Genomic DNA, 17,162 nt, shown 5'->3' on the forward strand with positions numbered 1-17,162 from the left:
CTTGCACAGATGAGGAAACTGAGGTTCACAAAGGAGCGGGGACTGTCAAGGACCCCCAGCTGGGTGGGGCCTTGGTTCCAGAGACCACGTTTACACAGGACTGTGTCCTTCCCTGGCCACTGTGTGACCTCAGGAAAGTGGACGACCCTCTCTGGGCCCCGTGCGGCCTGCTGGATGGCCTCTGGGGGCTCCCAGGCCTCGCTCACAGCGGGTGAGTGGGCAGCCATTCCAGTCAGGTGCCGGGGTGCAGGTCACGCGATCCTGGAGCCAGCTCTGTGTGCCCACGCAAAGCAGGGAGCATAAAAGGGTGATTATGACCCAGGACTGGGCAGCAAATAGGCTCCGTGTCACTTGTATGGGGCCGGGTGTCCCAGGGCCTGAGGACTCTGGGCTGCTTCTCCCTGCCCTGCCTGAGGGTCTGGTCTGTCCTGGGGGTCTAGGGGCTCACCTGCACAACCTTGACTCTCAGGGACTTCCCGGGGCCAGGGGAAGGAGAGGTGGGTGACACTGGCAGCGGGGCTGAAGGAAAAGCCCCCTAGGGACACACAACGTCTCCGCCCTCACATCCATGTCCCACACCTCTCCAGCCCCAAAGCCTCCCTTCAGGGCCAGGGGACTTTCTTGCTGCCTGGAACCCCTTTCCCAGGGCCTCAGAGCCCCTGGAGGGCAGGACCCGGGTCTCCAGCCTCCCTGGGTTGCTGTGTCCCCAAAGTGTGAGACAGGGTCCAAGCTCTAGCTCTGTAGCCCCTGGTGGGCTCCAAGGGGCTCTGGTCAAGCCCCTCTCCCTCCTGGGGCCTCAGTGTCGCCCCACCGGGCAATGGGCTCAGGATGTAGCTGGGTGGGACTGGCCCTGCCACCTTCCTGGAATGGGCTAGGACCAGGGCTGAGGGATCTGCCTTTAGCTGACTATCGATTTGTATTGAGTGCTGTCCCCAAGGGTCCCCACCGCCAGGAGAGGATGGGCAGGGCAGCTGGGGAGCCAGGCCCAGCCCCAGAGGGAGTAATGGGTAACGCCAGCTGGGTGCCCCCCTCCACGTGCCCAGCCCTCTTAAATGTTTCCTGTGCTTCCTTCTGTTTGACAGCAGAGGAAACTGAGGCTCAGAGAGGGCTAGCTGCACATGGAGGGTCACGCAGCGTGGAGGGGCTGGGCTGGGTTAAGATTTGAGGCCAGAGACCAGCTCTCAATCAAGCCCAGAGTCCACGCTCCCTGCGTGCCCAGCCTGCCAGGATGGCCCCTGCCGGCATGTTCCCCACGCCGGCTTCATGGAGGAGCCTGAAACACCAAGATCTGGGTGCACCCCTGCCCTGCTGCTCACACCTGCCAGGGCTCCCCAGCGCCTCTGCTCAGTGTCCTGGGCTTGCCCTGCTGCTTCTTCCCACAGGTCACCACAGTTCTCAGAATGCACCGGTCCACCTCTGGTCCTTTCTTAATACAGGTCCTACTTCCAGGGGGCCCACCTGTCAACTCATCCTTCAAGCCGTAGCCGCAGACCTACCCACTCCAGGCTGAGACTGGACTCTTCCCCCAGCCCTGGGACCCCTCCTCTGCCCAGTCTTGACCCACCCCCAACCCTGGCGCTGGAAGTAGCTGTGTTTGACTCTGCCCCTCCTCTGCTCTAAAACCTTCCATGGCTTCCATCAAAATCCATTGAAATCTAGATTCTTAACCTCAGCCTCCAGAACTGCCGACTCCATCATGTTGCACCCCGACTGCCCTGTTTGCCCTATGGGTGTCCCTACTCACTGCCTTCTGGCTCACACAAGGATATTTGTGCACGCTGTTCCTTCCACCCAGCGCACCATTCCTCGTTCTCCATCAGACCTCAGCCTTCACGCTCATCCTCAGGTCTTGGCTGAGCTGGCACCTCCTCCAGGAAGCCCTCTTGGATGCCGCAGGAGGGACCCGGGTCCCCTCTGGGCTCCCTCAGCGCCGGTATCTCCCACCCCAGCTCTGCTCCTGTCACAGATCCATCATCCTCCAGGATGGGAGTCTTCTCCCCACCCTAGGAACATGCATTTATTAGATGCCTACTACATGCCTGGCCCCACCTGACACTTTACCCATACCATTCCTGCGGTCATATCCATTTCAGAGAGGGAAACTGAGGCCAGAAGGAGCCACCACAGGCAGCAGAGGCCAACGTAGACATGGCCTCCAGGTGCAGCTTACATCTGCTCTTGGTTGCGGTGGGGGGGATGTCTGCTCAAGCCTTAAGGGATGGAGGTGAGGCTCAAGGAGGGTCAGCCCAGGAGTCACAGGAAGCCCCTCTAAGGTCGCCCAGGACTCTGAGTAGGAATCCTGGGAAGCAGGATTCTCCAGGCAATAATGGGGGGTTCAGAGGCATGGAGCTTGGAGACAGGTATGGAAAGTGGGACGGTGGGAGCTGATACGCCTGCCCAACCCCTCAGTTTATTAAAGCCCCGACTAGGCACAGCATCGATCTGGAGTCCTTAAGCCTGAGGGGCGCAGGGACAAAGTGAGAGAGGAAAACTTTCTGTGAGTTTTGGGGAGTGGCTAAGAGCAGGGATCCCAGCCACTAACCCCCCACCCCCAGCCCAGCAGTCCTGCCACCTCCTCCGCGGAACGGGTCCCCAGCGGAAGGAAGGATGCCAAAGCACCCACCCGCTATCAGAGCACCGCCCCCCCCTCACGGCTGGCAGGGAAGGCTGCCCCAGCCTGGCTCCGCCCCCAGGAGGTGGGGGAAGAGGTCGGGCTGGGGGCCAGGCAGGGGAGGGGACCCCACAGAGCATAACGGTCTGGAGTTTTCCAAAGTACGAGAGCGACCGGCCTGAACGGGGTGGGGCGGCGCGCCAGGCAGCGGCGGGCTCGAGCTATCCAGGCCGCGCGGGGCGGGGGTATGGGGGGAACCCGGGGTGGGGGGCTAGGAGACGGACAAAGGCCAGTGCAGACTGGGCTTCGAGGTGGAAGGGGGTACCGACGCACTCACCCTACGGCTCAGAAATCGGGGACCGGGCCCCACGCTGCCTCGGCCGTGCCCGCTGCAGCCCTACCCAGGGTCCGCCCGGAGCGCAGCGAGAACTCGGAGACGCCGAGGCGCAGCGAGCTCGGCCTGGGGGCGGGGCGGGGCGGGGCCAGGGGCGGGGCGGCCAGGGGGTGGGCCCGGGGAGGGGGCCCCAGAGCGAGCCTCGGGCGGGGCCCGGCCGGAAGTAGGGCGGGGGACCAGTCGGGACCCAGATCAGCGGGCACTGAAATCCTACGTGGATGGGGGTCCTGTGTCGGGGAGGCCTCCAAGGAGGTCACTGTTTCCCCGCAATGTGCACATACATGAGGGAGTGCCCCCAGTGGCACAGCTCAGGACCCTCCCTTTGGAAGCCTGATGCCAGAGGGATCCCCTACCCTGCTCCCCCTTCCCTTCCAGGAGCTGATCGTGGCCATGGCAACGGATGAAAGGGCTGGATGCTGGACAGGGCGGCAGAGAGCTCCCCAAACACACCCAAATACAGGAGGTCGAAGAAGGGGCAGAAGATCCCCTCCCAGTCTGGGTTGGATGGCAGAGGCCGCGCCCCCTACAAACACAGAAACCCACAGTGTGGGGGAGGGGCAAAGGCACAAAGAGGCTTCTCTCCTGCTGCGAGTCCAGTTGGGGTCTGGGGGGGGGATGAACGGGGACACCGTGGCAGAGGCCTCAACCTTAGCCACAACCCTGAGGGGGCGGAGAGCGCAGGGCCAGATTGGAAACAGATGGGGCCACCGTGCCAGGCCCGAGACACCCGATCCCGAGCGGGGGTGGGGGGGGGGGAGAAGGGGCGTCCCCACCCAGGCAGCCAATCCTGGCCGGCGCTGCTGCCCGGAGCGGGTTTGAAAACTCCAAGGGAGAGGCCGGGAACGCCAAGCCCCAGCGGCGTTGGGAGCTGGGGAGCTGGCGGGAAAGCGTCAGGGAGGGGTAGGGACCCTGACGGAGACCTAAGGGCAGCCGCCAGGGCGGGGTGGGAGGCGTTCCCCCATCTGATCCCATCCCTGGCGAATTGGGTTCAGTTCCACCATTAGTGCTCTGGACGACTCCCATAGTCTATGTGTACTGAGATCTTAGTATATTCCAAGCCCTGTGACGGCTCACATCACCCTACCATCAATCAGCCCCATCAACCAAAGGGGTTAGGGAGGAATAGAGAGAAATTACCAAGGTCAGGAAGAGCAGCGATTCGAACCAATGTTTGGATCCAGAGGCTAAGCGTCCTTACCCACAATGCTACAGAGGCCTGGAGCCAGAAAATGACAAACCACTATAAATTTAAAGCCCAGGAGGAAATGGCAGTGCTGGAGACAGACAGGCCCCAGCCTCTAGAAGTGGGACAAAGAACATGGGCTTTGATGGGCGGCACCCAGGCAGCTGCTTGAGCCCCGAGGCACCCCAGATAGGGACAGGGACGACTCACTTCCCAAGGTGGCCCATCCACGCCCTGCTATGGCTGCCTTGGCAGGTCCACCCCCCATCTCTCCCCAGCACCAAATGCATCCTCCCCTGGGTGATCTGCCCTTTCCAGTCCGGTGCCTCAGTCCCTCGCTTTGCAAAATAGAGCATATAATCCCACCTCCCCTGGCACTGGGGAGGCACTGAGCACAGAGTAAATGCTCTGTGAATGTCCGCGTGCAGACTCTCCACCTGCCCCTTCTACATGGAGCACACAGTAGGTGCTGCTAAACACGAGATGCTCCAACATCTCCCCTCCCCCACACAGCCCTAACCCTGGGAGGCCCACAGTTGGTGCTTCATGGAGGTGGGACCCCTGGCGCCACAGCACCATGTGGGAAGCACACAGGAGGTGCTCTGGGTCAACGTGGGGGTGAAACTGAGTGGCAGAACCTCCCCCAGCATGGCAGGACACACAGTGGGCCCTCATAAAACGCCCCCAGAAGCATAGTAGGTGCTTTGCAGGCTGATGCCCAGGCAAAGAGCTCGTGCAGAATCGCTATGCAGATGAACAAAGCGGGGGAAGAGAGGACACATGGGGTGGGATGCAGCGTTAAAAGGGAGGGTCAGGGAGTGGGGAGGTGACATCAGTAAGACCTGAAGGAAGTATGGATGTTTAGGAGGAGTGACCCAGGCAGTGGGCACAGCATGTGCAAAGGCCTTGGGGCAGGACTGTGACTGGCATGGTGGAGGACAGCAAAGAGGCCCGTGTGGCTGGAGCAGAGTGGAGGAGGGGAGGGCAGGGAAGGGACAGGGGCAGGTCTTGCAGGGCCTTAGTCTACCCTGAGGGAGGTGGGAGCCCTGGAGGGCTGTGGGCAGAGGAGGACAGACTGGGGGTGGGGGGAGCCGGGGTACCAGGGCAGAGGTGACTGCACAGGTTCAGACAAGCAATGAGGGGACTGATCAGGTGGAGGCAGAGAAGGGGGGCGTGCAGGAAGCATGTACATTCTGGATAGATTATGAAGGCAGAGGCAAGGACATTTTCTAAAGGACTGGCTGTAGGGTGCAAGTTAAAGAGGGGACTCAAGATGAGCACCTTGACAACTCTGGCCTGAGCCCCTTGAAGGTTAGGGCTGCCACCTCCGGGAAGCCCTCCCTGACTGCTTTGCCCACCCAGTGCCCCCGAGGGCTGACCCCGGGAGCCCACAAACGTTCAGTTGCTACGTCCTCTGTATACACCCAGGAGGCAGCTGTCCTTGGGATGGAGCATGGGGCTAGATCACGTCAGCTCCTGCAGCTGGGACATTTGGGGGGATAATTTTTTTCAAAATAACTTTTCTTCTAATTATAAAATAGGCGTGTGCAGCAGAAAATTGGGGAAAATCAGCATAAAGAAGAAAATAAAAATGGCCCACAATCCACCCCTCTCCTGGAGAGAATCTGTTAGGTCATTTTCATTCATTCTTTCCAGAAACACTTACTGAGCACCTACTGTGTGCCGGCCCACTGAGGACACAGCAGCGGAATGACAAGTACCGCACACGCGCCCCCCCCCTTCTCCCAGGGCTCAAAATAAGCAGGAGAGACAGACATTCCCAGAGAAACAAACATTGTCAATAACATAAGGCTCCAAGTACTGAGAGGCATGAAAAAGAAAATAAAATGACCTGTAAGGTTCTAGAAGTGTGGAGGGGTCTGGGGGTACCTCTCAGAACACCTGGATGAATTGAGCAAATCAGACAGACAAACTCCTAGGGGAACAGAGTTTCAAGCAGGAGGAACAGCAAGTACAAAGGCCAAGGCTGACTGCCTCCTTCCAGTCTTTCTCCCATGTGTTTAAATGGGTACACAGAGATCACCAGTATGAAACCATTTGCCAGGGTCCAGCCCACAGAGTTTACTGGGACCTCACTTGATCTGTAGTATAAACAGCAGAGAGACATGTCCTCAGATGAAGCTGTGACCCATCGTTTACAAGCAAAGGGTCATTCCATTGGGATGGTCACAAGCCTTTGAAACCTGCCCTGATGTGGCAGTCCCAGGTAAAACTATGCCCTGGACACCCTGGGCAGGACGTCCCACTCCCAATCCCTTCCCTGACTTCACATTTGGGGCCAAAATTTCATTTAGGGGCAACCACCAAACTCCACACCCTTGGTTTTGGGAGCAAGAGAGAAACTGGTTGGGCAGCTTCCTCCTTTCTCGGGCTCCAGGGCTCCCAGGCCCCAGGTTGCCCAACGGGGCCCCTCCCTACCCAACTCAGCATTCATGCCCCGGAGCAGCAAGCATGTGCGGACCAGCCCAGTGCCTGCCTCGCCCATACTCACATCTCAGCCCTGGCGCCGTGTCTGCCTGCCAGCCACACCGCAGCAGGCATATAGCCCGCCACAGGCACGCACCAGCTCTTCATCTGCCTTTTTCACCTTCTGGTTCCCCCAGGCCCGGCTACCATCCTCTCCTTCTGGACAAATCCAGGATGCTTTCAGGTGCAGCTGGATCCAGCAAACCTGCTCTTCCCTCTGTCCTCCCCTGCTCAGCTGATGGCAGCTCCATCCTTACAGAGGCTCAGCCTAGAAGCTGGGGGCTGACCCTGACTTCTCTTCTTCCTTCATGCTGCGCCAGTCTGGAAATACTCTCAAGTTTCCCTCCTAAATTTTTCCTGAGTTTCTTCATCTCTCTCCAGATGCCCTTCCCATCCTGTCCAGCCCCCATTAGTGCCCACCTGGACCAGTACAGTCACCTCTGCCCTGGTCCCCCAGCTCTGGCCTTTACTCCCCACAGTCTGTCCTCCCCACAGCAGCAAGAGGGTGCCTGTGAGCACCTGAGTCAGCTCCTATCCCTCCTCTGCCCACAGCCCTCCAGGGCCCCCACCTCCTTCCAGGTAAAAGCCCATGTCCTCCCTACTGCCCACAAGGCCCTGCATGACCTGCCCCATCCCCTCCCTGCCCTCCCCCCTCCCTCTCTCCCCCTCGCTCACTCTGCTCCAGACACACGGGCCTCCTCGCTGTTCCTCCAACTCCCCAGGCATGGTCCTGCCCCAGGGCCTTTGCACATGCTGGTTCCCCTGTGCCTGGAACATCTTTCCCCCACATTTTCAGGGCTGTTTCCTTCTCGCCATTCAGGTCTCCCTCAAACATTGCCTCCTCAGAGAAGCTGATCACCCCAGCTCAGGTACCACCTCCATCAGCCTTTATCACACATCCTTTCTCTAGCTTTTTTTCCTTTTTAGCACTTATTTTCATCTGAAATTATCTATTTCTTGTTTACTGTCTAGATCTGTGATGTCCAATAAGGAACCACTAGCCGCATGTGACTAAATTAAAATGAAATAAAGTTAAAATTCAAAATCCAGTTCCTCAGTCACACATGCTGTGTTTCCGGTGTGGCTCGTGGCCACAGTATTGGCACAGACATCGCATATTTCTATCAGCGCAGAAAGTTCTGTGGACAGCTCTGATGGAGGAGGTGGGAGCCCGGAGGGCAGGGCAGGGTCGGTTTCGGCCATTGCTGGTCCTAGGGCCTGGTGTACAGTAGGTATTCAATAAATGCTTTCTAAATGAATGAAAGAGGGACTTCCCTGGTGGTCCAGTGATTAAGACTCCACGCTCCCAAAGCAGGGGGCCTGGGTTCGATCCCTGGTCAGGGAACTAGATGCCGCATGCCGCAACTAAAGATCCTGCGTGCCGTAACGAAGACACAGCAGAGCCAAATAAATAAATAAATATTATAAATAAATGAAAGTACAAACTAATGGCTAAGAGGCCTTGTGAAGTCTGGTGGGGCTGATTTGCAGGACAGGGCAGAGGTTGGCAGGCACCATCTGCAGCCACAAGTCCACAAAGCTGGGAATTGAACCTGGGTCGTCCGTCCCAGGCACCCTCTGGGAGCTGCTGCTCCGGCCCCAAGGGCAGAAATTTGTAAAAAGCTGCTCCAAGCACAGCCAGACTCCGCTCTCCAGCCAGGCGCCAACATGCTGACTCAGCCAGAGGCAGAGGGCGGAGGGGTAGTGCCCTTGCCAGGCACGGTCCCTCCAGGCTGGGCCCCCGCCAAGCCCCCCATCTCCCACCTTGGACCAGCTGTGGCTGCTTTAATGGATCTGGCCGCATTCTCTCTGTGAATGCCTCTGCGCTCACCAGGTCCCCAGTGAGGACCTGTGTGGCATTCCCCCCCAATCCTCCCCGCCTTGTCCCCTACTTCTGCCACATCCCAATAACCCTCATTAAATCTTTCATTCAACTGGCTCACGCAGTTCTCTTAAACTAATTTACTTTAGAAACTAACTCTATAATGCAAGGCTCTAACTGCGGAGCCTTGAAAGTCACCAGAAAAAGTATTACAATGAAACAATGTACCGAATTCTTCCATTTTCCTTGGATACTGTTGCTAAGGCCAGCAGCCCAATGGGATTTGGTTATAGAGAGATTGGCAGGTATTGGTTTTAAAAATCACCCTGCACTGGACTGAGACTTTCCCCTTGACTTGTTATGGACCAAAAGCGGAGTTGCTGCTGGTCTGTGTAGCTCTGTGCTGTCGGACGCCTCCTCCACAGGTCACCCCAAAACAACCTCATCCTGGGGGCAGGTCCCCCACTTTAGAATTCATGGCCCAGAGGAGGCAGGAGGCCTAGGTTCTCTTCCCAGCTCTGTCCCCAGGGGGCTATGTGGCCCTAAGCAAGTCCGTGCCCCTCTCAGGGCCTCTGTGTCCCCACCTGTGCAGAGGATGATTGGGTTTTCAGTGCCTGGGGCTGATTCTTGTGGGTTCAAGGCCTTTGAAGATCAGGGAAACTGAGGCACTGGCCAGAGAGGTCCCCAGGACAGGGCTTCATGCAGCTCCTGACTGACTTCCCTTGTGAGGGTGGGATCCAGTCTTGGTCACTGCTGAAACCTCAGCATCTATCCTGTGCCAGGCCCTATCCTGAGTTTGGGGGACACAGCAGGAACCAGGACAGACAAGCTCCCAGGGCTCCTCTTCTAGGGAGGGAGAGCGACATCCTTTTTAGCACTTATTTTCTTATTTTTAGCACTTATTTAGCGCTTATTTGCATAGCCATGCAAAGATAGGGGTGGGGAGGGAATTCTGAGCAGAGGACACAGCACATGCAAAGGTCCTGTGGTGAGAATGAACACACTATGTTCTAGGGAAAGAGAGGGAGATGGGATTAGAGAGGTAAGGTGGGGGGATGTCATTTGAGGAATGCACACACTGAGGCATGAACGATTATCACACTTCAGTAACAATTCTTTCACACACACACCTGCATTTATAGAGCACCTGCTGTATACCAGGCTCCAGGCTGAGCACTAGGGACACAGGATGACCCAGGCAGCTTTGGCCTGGCGTCAGGAAGTTCATAGGCTGTAGGGGAGGCAGATGGGGTCTCTGGCAGTTAAAAACCAGAAGTGAGATGGGGAATGCATCTGGCATGGGGGCAGGGCAGGCTTCTGGTAGGTGGTGATATCTAAGATGTGAAAGAAAAGGGGAACTGGGAGAGGAAATCTAAGTGGCACTGGACTGAATGGAAAAAGTGGGAATGGGAACCTTAGGCCAAGTCCCATCCCATAGGTGAGAAGCCTGAGGGACCGGGGGCTGCTGAGGGGTATGGGACAGCAGAGCTAGGTTCCCTGCTTGGCCCAGACTTGTTGTGTGAGCTCAGTTGCAGGCACAACCTCTCTGGGCAGCTCCCCAAGCTCTCAAGTCCTGGGTGACCACGGGGAGGGTGACATCTTTGGACAGGGGTTGGGACCTATACCCAACCCCTCCTCTCCCAAGACCTCAGAATGCTCATTAAGACCTAGTATGGGAAGGACTTCCCTGGTTGTGCAGTGGTTGAGAATCCTCCTGCCAATGCAGGGGACACGGGTTCGATCCCTGGTCCAGGAAGATCCCACATGCCGCGGAGCAACGAAGCCCGTATGCCACAACTACTGAGCCTGCGCTCTAGAGCCCGCGAGCTACAACTACTGAGCCCACATGCCACAACTACTGAAGCCTGTGCACCTAGAACCCGTGCTGCACAATAAGAGAAGCCACGGCACTGAGAAGCCCGTGCACCACAACGAAGAGTAGCTCCCGTTTGCCACAACTAGAGAAAGTCTGCACACAGCAACGAAGACCCAATGCAGCAAAAATAAATAAAATAAAATAAATAAATTTATTTTTTTAAAAAAGACCTAGTATGGGGCAAAGTGCTCCAAACCAAGCTGGGCACACAGTAGGTGCTCAACGAGCACACTAGCTCCTATTCCTGGCTCTTCCCCCGGGCCAGGCCTCCATGAAGCCGCTCACTGAATCACCTCAAAGATTGGTGTTATTATTCTCCCCATTTTTCAGTTGGGAAAACTGAGGCCCAGAGGTTGGGTCCATATTCTCACCACTAGAACAGAACTAGGACTTGAACCCAGGCTGGGTTCTCAACTTCTCTCCCCACGCCACTCATTCAGGCCTTGGCTTCCTCTCCTCCTGCCTGACTGGAGGTCAGCCAGTCCTGGAGTTTGTGGCATCTCGAACCCAGCCCATCTGTGATTTTGCAGCCCACACGTGGGTGGGGGCTGGCTGCCTCGTGGAAGCACAAGGATGGACCACTGGTTCCCAGATGTATCAGTTATTATGATCAATTATTAATTATTCCCCAGCAGTGGCCCCCAGCAAGCCATGCTCATTTGGGAGCCGTGATGGAGGAGGTAAAGGTTTGGGTGAGAACAGTGGTTTGGGCTCAGCAATTGTCCCCGCAGATGTCACCTCCAGGCCTTTGCATTCTCTGTTCCTCTGCTGGGAACACTCCTCCCCCTGAAACCCACATGGCTCCCTCCTTCACCACCTCTGTTCAAGTGTCACTTCTGCAGTAAGGTCTTCTGGAATGCCCTCTTTAAAATTTTGCCTCCCACTCTGGGCCCTCCCCAGTCCCCTTCTCTAATTTTTTTTTCCCCCTAGAGCAACATACCACTCTCTGACATTTGATTTTTTGTTTTTTTCCCCCTGTGCTTTGTTTATTCTCAAGCTCCCCAGCTGGAGTGCTAGCTGCAAGAGGGCAGGAGATTTGTTCTTTCAAATTCCTCCTGTTGAGGACAGGAAGCAGCTGGCACACAGCAGATGCAAACCTTTGTGGAATGGAGAGTCCCTCTTATCTGCCCCTAGAAGCAACCTCTGTTGCTGGTTTGTGTCAATCTTTGCATATCTTTCCTAAGCAGATACAGACCAAAGGTAACACCAGAATACAGAACGTTTTTCTTTTTCTTCCGTGAAATTGTATCATCTTGTCTGTATCATTTCCCAACTTGTGTTCTTTCACAAGACACTGTATCTACAGTGTGCATACACATCCCTAGACTCTTTCTACCTGCTGTGTATAATCTTCCATTACAAGGCTGTGCCCAGTTATTACAATCCCCCGTTGATGGACACTTAGGTTGGTTCCATTTTATTTCTCGGTCTCGACCAATGCCTGTGAATCTTTGCGCCCATGCCTCCCACATCTCAATGCAGAGAGATGGGCAGCTGGGGTGTCTGCATCTTCCCTTTGGGCCTGCTAACATCACCTCTCAGAACTTATCTGAAAGACACATCCCCATAAAATGACATCTGTAGAAAGTCCTCACGGCAAAAGACTTGAAGCAACCTAAGTGCTCAACTATAGGGGACTGGTTAAACATATAACAGTGCAAGGGACCAAATAATGCCACAAAAGATTAGTATCTTTTAATATTATGAGACTAGTATTGCAGTTGTGAAAAGGAGAGAGCCAGATGAATAATTATGAAATTACTTTTAAGATACTACATTTTTAAGGGGGGGAACCCCAAGGTACAGAACAGATGCTACCATTTGGTTAAACAAAGGAATACAAATCTACCTACCTACTTAATGTTCACTGAAGATGTCTAGATAACTGCGCTGTCCCAAATGGTGGCCACAAGCCACACGTGGCTATTTACATTTAAATGCAATAAAATGGAATGAAATTGAAAAGTTGAGCCCTCATTTGCACTAGCCACATTTCCAATGCTCAACAGCACATGTGGCCAGAGGCTACTTTATTAGAAAGCATCAGCAGAGAGTATTTCTAACATTGCACAAAAGTTCTGCTGGACAGCGCTGATATTGAGCAAGGGCCAGCAAGCTACAACCCATGGACCAAATCTGGCCCACTGGCTGTTTGTGTCAATAAAGCTTTATTGGCACACGGCCACAGCCATTCATTCACGTATTGTCTCTGACTGCTTTCATGCTACAATGGTGGCATTGGATAGTACTGACAGAGACCACCCGCTTCACAGCAGGGCTGAAAAGATTTACAATCTGGCCCTTTACAGAAAAAGTCTACCGAACCCTGTCCTAGCAGGACGCTGGTGCTGCTTCTGAGGAAGGAGCCGGGAAGGGGACTGAGGATACGAGGGGAATGGTGGTAGAGAGGCTCTCCCCTGTGTATTCTTCTGTACATCCTCAGTTGTGTCTTACATATATGCATTATCTGGCCAGAAAAAAAAATTAAAAATAAAAGATGTTGCAAAGTGGCAATGCTAATTTATTCTCCCGCTGATGACGCCCAGGGGTCCCTCTCCCATCTCCACTCTGGATATCATCAAGCTTCAGACATTTTTGCCAAGTGAACGGGCAAGAAATGGATCTTGTTGTTTTAATTTGCATCTTCTGGGCAAGAGATGGGGAATCTTTAAATATAGGATAAATGCTTGTCTACTCATCCATCAGTTCCCAGACTCTGAAAAGCCAGGGACCCCATCCATCTCAGTTGCTGCAGCATCCCAGCACCCGTGTGGGACCAGGCAAACAGTTGGTGCCCAATAAATGTGTGTCAAGTGGATGAATGAGGGCCTGAGGGAACTGGGCCCAGGGCTGGGGCTGCATTACAAGGTCTGGGATCCTTGGGGGCAGCAGTGGGCATCGAATGCCAAGCCGAGCTTCTCTGAGGCAGGCTTACCAATGGACCTGGGGCCGGCCTGGCTCCCGAGCAGGTCAGAGTTGCCAGCCCCTTGGGCAGGAGCCTGGGGACATCCTTCCTAGGGACAATTCTCAGCAGAGGGGGTGTGGGCAGGGTGGGGGGAACCTCGGGCTCCAGGCGGGAGAGAGATTATATATTCATCAGAATCTTAAACAAAAGCCCCACGGCTGCCTGTCAGCTAGGCTCTGGCTTTTATGGTAATCGGGGATGAATTACCCACAATGCCCAGCCAAGCGCAAGTGGTTCTTGGCCCAGATCCTAAACTAATTTTTATATGTTCGTGTGTATATAATTTCGTTCACTCCCTCCTGTCCCACTTCCATCATTTGTGGGAGTATCGGGGAAGGGGCAGGGGCAGAGGGAGCCCTGGGTATAAAGCAGAAGACGCTCATCAAGACCCCCACCCCCCGCCCTTGGGCCCGCCTGGCACCAGGCCCTGGGCCCAGAGCGCGTGGAAGTGGGAGGTGAGTGCCGAGCTGGAGCCAAGGGGAGCCTGGAAACCACCAAGAACTAAAGCCGGCAGCCCCGGGGGTGGAAAACACACAGAGGAGAAGGGATAGGAGCAAGGTGGGGAGGATGTGTGGGCCCATGGGTGCTGTGCCACATGCTGTATGGCCTGGGGCAAGTGCCTTAACCTCTCTGGGCTTCAGCCTCCTGGTCTGTGAACCAGGCCTCCTCTGTGTCTTGAACTGGAAGTTCAGTGAATCTCAGAATTTCTGCCCCAAGAGCCCCAGTGGAGCTTGGAGCTGGCAAAGGCCCAGCCCCATCTAAACCCAAACGTGTAGCTGGCTGTGCTCTAAGTACTCTGTACATATTAACTCATTTCATTCCCTTCTGTTACCATCCCCATTATACAGATGGGGAAACTGAGGCTAAGAAAAGGATGTGCCTTGGTCAGGGGCCACTGGCTTGCTTGTAGCATGGGACACTGGCCCCAGATCATACCCACGGGCTAACTTAGGAGCCACCAGATCCAGGAGGTCCCCTCCAACACCTGCAGAGAGAACCACTCCCTTTGCCTTCTGGAAACCTTGGCGGGTGTCCTGTAACACGGGGGTCCCCATGCCTGTCCCTCCCATCCTTGCAGATGCTCAGCCCAGAGATCTAGGAGTTATCCTTGATGCCTCTCAACCCCGCCCTGCACCCACTGCTTGGCCAATCCACTGGCTCTTCCAAAAACAAAATCTCTCCAGCATCCACCCACTTCTCCCCCTTCTCTGTCTCCATCTGGTCCAGCCCCATCATTGCTCACCTGGACAAGTGCAGTCGCCCCCACCCTGGTCCCCAGCTCCTGCAGTGGCAAAAGGGCGCCTGTGGGCACCTGAGTCAGGCCCCGTCCCTCCTCTGCCCACAGCCGTCCAGGGCTCCCACCCCCCTGAGAGCAAAAAACCAAGTCCTCCCCTCAGCCCACAAGGTCCTGCACGACCTGCCCTGTCCCCTCCCTGCCCTCACCTCCTCCCTCTCTCCCCGTCACTCACTGCTCCAGCCACACAGGTCTCCACACACCAGGCATGGTCCTGTCCCTGGGTCTTTGCACGGCTCTCCCCCCAGTCCCCCCACCCCAGGAACACCTTTCCTCCAGATCGCCACATAAATCACTCTCTCACCTCCTGCTGGTCTTTACTGAAATGTCACCTCCTCCGAGAGGCCTGCCTTGATTCCATAGCTAAAATAGTCCCTCCTTATCACCTACTCCTCTCCCTGGCTTCATTTTTCTTAAAGGCATGCTATAGCTCCTTAAATATTTAACCTATTTATTTGTGTACTGTTCTTCTCCCTGCTATGCTTCACAAGGACAGTACTTTTTCTTGTCTTCTTCACCACTTTATTCCCAGCACCTGGGTCAGGGCCCAGCATACAGTAGGTGCTCAATAAATATCCACTGATGAATCTCTAGATGCCCCCCAGAAGGATCCTGGGCCCAGAGGAGGCACTGTGATTATTTTCTCAACACTTAGAAGCTTTTCCTGGGGTCTAAAAGAAAATTTTAGATCTGAAACCATGGGAGGTTTCTGCAACTGGTCTGGTGGGAGCCGCCAAAGAATAAAAACATTCCTATCCTACTACACTGTTAAGTGGAAACCTGTGCTCACTTGCTGGTGGCTGGAATGGAGATTACAGACACTCTGTAGGGTGACCAGGTGAGATCCAACGAATTCTAAAATGTGCATTCCACACAGAACCTCTTACTCGTGCTTGAAGCCTATGTGTGAAAAGCACTGCAGCTCATCTCACAGGAAAGTGAAAGAGAGAGATGGGTGGGCATGACGGTCAGGAAGGGGCTGGACAAGCCAGTGGCATAGTACACAGCCCAGAAAAAGGAGATGAAGGCTCTGTACATACTGAGTGTGTTTGTGAAAAAGCATGGCACGGAAGAGTTGGGTGTAGGATGTGTGGGAAAGGAGAGAGGAGACCAACAGACCTAGAGGTACTAATCCTGAAATAACAATAACAATACTTGCTAATATTTTAAGACCATGTATTATTTGCTAGACACATATCTCACCTAATTCTCTCCATTTTACAGAATACAAAATTGAGCCTCAGAGAGGTCAGGCCACTTACCCAAAGTCACACAGCTTGGAGGTGGCAAAGAGGGGATATGAGCACAGGTCAGCTGGGCCCAGAGCCTGACCTAGGATGAGGCGAACAAAGCTTGCTTGCTAGCAGTCGAGCTCAACACCTGGTAGACAGTAGGTGCCCAATACCATGGAGATGCCCAAGGGCAAAGGGAGCAGAGGAAGGACTGCTCAGGTGGAAACGGTGAGAGTTACTGAGCCGTCGGTCGGATGTTTGCTGGGGAGAAGGGAGGAGGGCTTGAGCAATCAATGCAAACGTTGGAAACCGGGCATCGGGGAGCGAGGTGGCTGGCTCGGAAGAGAACAACTGGCTGCCAATCTCATTTCCTCCTGTGACAGAGATGGGCAGGGCTGGCCGGAACCCACAGCTGGCATGAAGCCAGGGCCAGCAGGGACCTCCTCACCTGCCACCCGTTATGTGTTCATCAAGAACAAGGGGAAAGTCATAACCATACAGGGTTGGTGGAAGGAGGGAGTGTGCATGGGCCCTTTTGGTGGGGGGAGGGGAGAGCCTGGCCCAAGGTCAATGTGGTCCCTGGCAAACCTCTCCTCTGCTCTGCCTCAGTTGGACCAACTCACCATTCAACCTGTGTTTACAGAGAACCATATGGTATGAGGTCCAAGACCACGAGTTTGATGTGAGTTTGGTCCCAGGCTCTGCTCCTTGCTTACTCAATGGCCTGAAGTAAGTCATTTCCCTTCTATGAACCTCAGTTTTCCCATCTGTAAAATGGAGTCATCACTCCCTAGCTTGGGACAAGTCACAGGCTTTAGATTCAGAGCAACCCGACTCTGAACTGTGGCTTAACCTCCTAGCTGAGTGGCCTCTGGCAAGCAGTTTAAGCAATCTGGGTCTGCTTTTCTTTCTCTTTAACAAGGAGTTAAAGGATCCTTGTCTGAGCCCCTGGATCAAGCCATGCCTGAAGCTGGTCTATTCTAACATCAGTCTTCTCAGTTACAAGAGCTAATCAATCCATCTGCTTTTTAAAAAAAAACTAAAGTTAGTTGATTTGGGTTTCTCCTCCTTTCAAGCTGCGTGCCCACTGTGCAACTGAGGATACAGCCTCATTAGTAGCATGGCAGGAAGCTGAGGATAACCTTCAAGGTTATCCCTGCTCAACAGTCAACCTGCTGAGGGACTTCAAACAGATTCAAACCTCTGGGTCTCAGATCTTTCAGAACGCAGACGCTGGCAAGCAACACCCACACAGCATCATCCACATCTGGGACTGAGGGCAGCGCCTGCTTACTTTG

At 54.8% G+C, this 17,162-nt stretch overlaps 1 protein-coding gene across 7 annotated transcripts in view; it reads right to left on the reverse strand.

The window, feature by feature from the left end:
- The window catches only part of PTPRS (protein tyrosine phosphatase receptor type S), a 103,031-nt gene that overhangs the window by 68,255 nt on the left and 17,614 nt on the right, over positions 1-17,162 (reverse strand). The window contains exon 1 of one of the 7 annotated variants that reach the window (XM_082621817.1): positions 2,949-3,063. The exons of the other annotated variants lie outside the window; for them this stretch is intronic. The gene's annotated coding sequence lies outside the window, so the exon portion shown is untranslated. Of the gene's footprint in view, positions 1-2,948; positions 3,064-17,162 lie in introns of those variants that run through there. 7 annotated transcript variants of the gene reach the window in all.

This window comes from Mesoplodon mirus (assembly GCF_964341445.2).
Source record: "Mesoplodon mirus genome assembly, chromosome: 5".
Classification (NCBI taxonomy): Eukaryota; Metazoa; Chordata; class Mammalia; order Artiodactyla; family Ziphiidae; genus Mesoplodon; species Mesoplodon mirus.